A 5,313-nucleotide genomic window follows, 5' to 3' on the forward strand; every position below is an offset into this window, starting at 1 on the left:
AAGGACCTTCAAAAAAAGAAAAAAAATAATAATATTATTATTAAGCAAATTTAAACTATAAATTAAAAATTTTGCCAGTTGTAAACATGTTGCCTTTAATTGGCAATGTATTTTAATCCTGTTTCACCTGATTTTTTTGTAATAAACTCCACTCATTATGCCTGAGAACAGCATTTATTCTATGTAGAGCATTAGTACCATGTATATAGTCAGTATAGTGAAACGTGAAATTATATTGGTAATATTATTACCCCCCAGTGAGCATAGAAGGTTGCACTTTGTGCTGGTTTGTCGTTGTATGTTATCCATTGATCAGAGGTAATAACGATCAGCGCCTTTGATCATTGATTTGGTTTGGAACTGGCGCTTTACAAAAAATAAAAAAATAAAAAATATTAATATTATGTCTAAGTCCATTATTGCTATCGTTACCGTTGTTGCTAGCATTAGTGTCATCATTATTGCTATCGTTATTACAATCACCTTTAATTAAGAATATCGTTATTATTATTGTTGAATTGATTTAATTAAAAAAAAAGACACCATGATTTTTAATCATCATTAAACATTATTAAATATTGTTTGTAACCGATAATTGAGCTGTAATCAGTATGTAACCGACAATATGATGCTCCTTTGTGAATGAACTAGGTATTGTGTGAACAGGATAAATGGCGTGAAATTAATTATTTGTAAAGTTAAACATTCTTTGTATGGAATCAATCGTCATTACACCGATAATAGATATGATTTTCACGACCTTTTTTATTTAATACTCGTCATCTGGTCGATCACGATATTCATTTCGAATGATATTCGATAACTCATGAGGTGTATATTGATGTTTGAAGTCACGGACCCCGTTTACGATGGACGTGCGATGTAACTGGCTGTCAAAAGTACAAAACATCTTACCAACCAGCAATACAGTAAGTCCTACTCGCGAACTTTTAAATCCCACAACGGTACACCCATTAATTCACATCGTGTTATTTCCTAGCAGATTGATTTGATATTTGCTAATAAATGTTCATCTGACTCTCCTTTTTCTATCCCGTATTCATGTGCCTCACCTCTTGCATGACTTTTTAAATATCACCCCATCTGACGTTATCTCTGCATCAAAAAATCTTAGTAACTCTAAATCTCCAGGTCCTGACACTCTTCGTAACTTTGTTATTAAGCTGTTTGTTTAATATTCGTGTGCTCCTTTCCAGGCTAAATTGTTTACTCTTTCCGTTAATACTGTTGTGCAGTCTAATTTTTCCAACTTTCAGTTTGGTTTTTGTTTTCAACGATCTACATGTGATTCTCTTAATTATATTTTTCATCTGCTATTTAAATACAGTGACGCCAAACTTTGTACTTGATTACCTGAGCAGCTTAGCTCAGTCGGCTAATCTGGTGGTAGCCACTGTGTGTGCGCTGAACCGTGGAGATCTCTAGATCCCCGGTTCAATTCCCATCGCTGCCTCTCCTTGTGATTCAGCTAGAGGGCTGAAATACAAGTTACAATAGTGCACCGTCTTTCGGATGAGACGAGTACACTCTTCGGAAAAGAGTAGGGGATTGTCACCCGTTGTACTGTTCAATCACCACCAGAAGGACCCTACTGGAAATAAGTCGTCTTCTAGACTTTCGTGGGCTATCCTTGGTGTTTACACCGAATAAATCCATTCCATTCCATTCCCTTGTTTGTTCGTTTTATATTAGATTTTTTTCCACACATGCATATACATAACAATCAATAAATGAAATTAATCATTATACAAAATTAGGCAATATGAGGTATATGCAAACAATATTACAAGATAATGTAATGAAACCAAAAGTTCCACTGATTAATCTCAGATAAGATAGCATAATACACATTCCAAGCATCATAACGCACGCCTCCATACACCAATCATGCCATCATCAGGAACAATTCCTGATGACGACACAAGCAGCACCGAAACACCGAATCCCCACACGATCGTGCCCACCCTAGCACCTGGAGTATGCATTACACCATCTGATGTGATAATAGATGATAATATAAAGGATTAGAGTATAAGTGTGCAACATATTAAGAAAACATGTTTAAAATTTAATATAAAATATTGCCTAATGATTAGGCTATAATTTGATAAACTAAAGAAAATGCTTAAATAATACATTAATTACATTAGATGGTGATGCAAGTGTGCATGGATTTTTTAATATACTGTAAGTTCGCAGAACTTAAGTCAAAAACCCCAATTAAAATCTAATTAATTATGACATTATGGTCAGAGTGACTTTAATAGTATTATTTTAATAAAATCATTATCATTATAACAATACTTATAGGTGTAATTTCCCCTACCTGACATAAAAATGTACTGAATATTCAGTATGTGTGAAAACAACTGCGAAAAAAAAAACAAAATCTCAATTTTGCATCAATTTTGTGGTAAAATTTTCTCTAAAAAACCTTGTTTAACTTGGTAGAAATTATTATTATTCTTTACTTGATTGAATTACTGTAGGATACAATTTATAAAACTTGTTAACAAGAAGGACAAAATAGATCACAAGAAAAGCAAATTTGCAAAGATGAAATAACCCTGTTCCTTGGTGATCTGCCTTGTTCGTTCTCCTCAAGTAGTCATATTAAAATCATATGTTACAATTTCCAACCAAGTTCTATATATAGGCTTGCATTGTACTTTAATGATTTTTACAATTAAATAACAACTGCTGTAGAAACACGTGGAAAGCCATGCAAAAATATTATAATTATTTATAGGTCTGATATTATTTTTGTAGTATAGCTATTCTTATTATTTATTTTTATTTTATTTCAGATTGGCAACACCCAATATGTTTTTCAATGAACGTAGCACCTTACAAAAACTGACAAAAGTCAACTCTTCATTTCACAACACAGGGACCACCCAACTATTTTTCAATTCAATTGAATTCTACCCTCAGATAGAACTATTTATTTATTTAGGGCTATATTTTTTTCCTAGGCCAAGTTGATTTTGTTCCGAGTTGGTTTTAGGGCGAAGTGATGCCTGGGCCGAGTTAGTTTTGGTCCGAGTTGGTTTGGGCCAAATTGATTTGGGCCGATTTGGTTTTGGGCTGAAGTGACCAGCATTCGAATGTACAGTCCAAGAGTATAGACAATTATTTGAACATTACTGTTGTTGGGGGGAGGGGAGAGGTGGGGAGGTTAACAACCTTGCCTGTCAGGGGTCCATGTCGCTTTGCTCTAATATTTTTAGGCGTAACTGCTTTTTGATGCCTTTGTAGTCTCAACACATTTTCAGGGCAAAATCTGTAGTTCTCTTGATCCATTTCAAGAAGGAATCAATCACACATTGGACCCTGTTGATTTCATCTAAATTTTAATTTGCAGAACGTAGTTAATTAGTTAACTTTATAATACATCCTATCATTAAAGCATCAAATACATTATAATAAATAACGTATTCACAAGTTTGTATTGCTCAATTGTAAAATTGCAGATACTGAAGCAAAGGCTGCTATTTGGCCGATTCCACTTTATGTTAAAAAGAAGATAATCAAGTTTTCATGTACAAGGTAATTTATGATTGAAAAATGATTAATGTTGTAATTGAAAAATGTTTAATTCCCTGAATTTTTCACATCCAAATTCCTGTGCCAAAATATAAATGGTCCAGAGCAAAATTTTTTTTCTCATTAACATCCACTTCCTTTAGCCCCATCACAAGGACCTTGTGTTTATGTTTGTCTTTTAAAGTCAGGCTTCGGAGGAAAAAGAATTTTTGATATGTTCTAGAACTGATTTTTCTAAGACAAAAAAAAAGTTGTTTGACTAAAACTGGGGAACGGTGAATGAAATAAAGATTTTTGAATATTTTACTGGGGTAAAACGGGGCATAACCGCCTTTTTTTACACCTTTTTACCCCCAGTTTTAAAATCAGTTCTACAACACATCAACAATTTTTTTTCCTCCGGAGTCTAAGTTTAAAAGGGGTTGTCACTTTAAAAGACTGATGTATTCACTAATTGTCAATCCATGGCCCTTGTGCCTAAATAAATAACAAAGTAAATAAATTTTAACTACCATACCTCATGGTTAAGACCTGCTGCGCCCACTGATCCCACAACCAATGGACTTGTTGATATATCCTGGCAGATTGTGCAATTATTTGTTTCTAAATGTTCTTTTTCACACCTTAAATTCTTAGGTCATTGTTAGCATGTCACAAAAATATTACTGGTGCACTGTCATAAATAGCCCCCTCGGCCACCACAAGTTCGAAATTGTTGGTGCGCTGCCATCGGTAGCCCATTCACCCACCACTGATCCGAGAAGTGATTGAGTCACACAAACTGTTTAGTGCACTACCATAGGGAGCCCATTCAGTCACTACTTGTCCCAAAAGTTGAGCCACACTATGTGTAATTATATACTCATAAGATATCAAATGATAGCAGTCTCTGATATTTTCATGACATAAATTTTAATTTGCATTTTATTCGTACTATGTTTAGTTGCAAATTTAAAAATGCATTTATAGTATTATAGCTGTGTCATTTTTTTTTTTTTAAACTAGGGTGATAGTGACAACAGCAAACTGGCTGATGTGTATCTGAAAAAAGATGCAGGGACACCACTGCTGCCAGAAAAGTTCACCTTGTCGAAGGAGCAAATATATGTACGGTGTGTGATATGGTCACAGCATGCCGTGTACCTATGCTCATACTATATTTTCCATTTACACTATGTAGCTAGTTTTCAGGGAACACTTGAATTTTCTCAAGTGGCTTTCTTGAAAAGAGTGTTCTTTTACTCTTATTTCAAAACACCTAATGCATAGACTGATGGTGAAAGCTTTTGTAAAATAATTTGAGTCAGTCAATAAAGTATACTATCTGTATTTTCATTCTGTATGTATTACAGGCTGACTAACATGGTATCTCTACAATCTTGTACAGCATGTCTACTGTTAATTAATTTTCAGATTTTAATTTTATTTTATAAGTGTATGATCCAAAGCATAGGTGTATGTGCAATATAAAAGCTGGGTACAAATTATTCATTATTGGTTCTTTTTGTATAAGACAGCTATACATTTATGTAGAGGTGTTGCATTTACAGTACACCTAATACATCCGACTATTGTCCAATTTGGAGGTCCATTACAGTCCGGGGTTGTAATTTGTACACGTCAAATTCACTGATCCTGGTCCTCATTCGATCACCTTTAATTAGAGAACAGCAATAACTGTCTCTTATACACATCTAGATGTGTATAAGAGACAGTGATTAGGCTATAATTCGATAAACTAAAGAA

General features: G+C 34.0%; 2 long non-coding RNA genes across 4 annotated transcripts in view; one reads left to right on the plus strand and one right to left on the minus strand.

The window, feature by feature from the left end:
• LOC117106597 overlaps window positions 1-4,706 on the plus strand; it is an 11,242-nt gene extending 6,536 nt beyond the window's left edge. For 2 of the 3 annotated variants that reach the window (XR_004445101.1, XR_004445102.1), the window contains exons 2-3: window positions 3,495-3,570; window positions 4,573-4,706. This is a non-coding gene — a long non-coding RNA (uncharacterized LOC117106597). Of the gene's footprint in view, window positions 1-682; window positions 930-3,494; window positions 3,571-4,572 lie in introns of those variants that run through there. The other variant, XR_004445100.1, reaches the window with a different exon arrangement.
• Window positions 4,553-5,313, minus strand: part of LOC117106598 — a 1,921-nt gene continuing 1,160 nt past the window's right edge. Inside the window, exon 2 of the long non-coding RNA XR_004445103.1 lies at window positions 4,553-5,221. This is a non-coding gene — a long non-coding RNA (uncharacterized LOC117106598). The remainder of the gene's footprint in view (window positions 5,222-5,313) is intronic.

The sequence above is a fragment of the Anneissia japonica genome, unplaced genomic scaffold (assembly GCF_011630105.1).
Source record: "Anneissia japonica isolate Jap-2015-1 unplaced genomic scaffold, ASM1163010v1 scaffold287723_len112915_cov140, whole genome shotgun sequence".
In the NCBI taxonomy this organism is placed as follows: Eukaryota; Metazoa; Echinodermata; class Crinoidea; order Comatulida; family Comatulidae; genus Anneissia; species Anneissia japonica.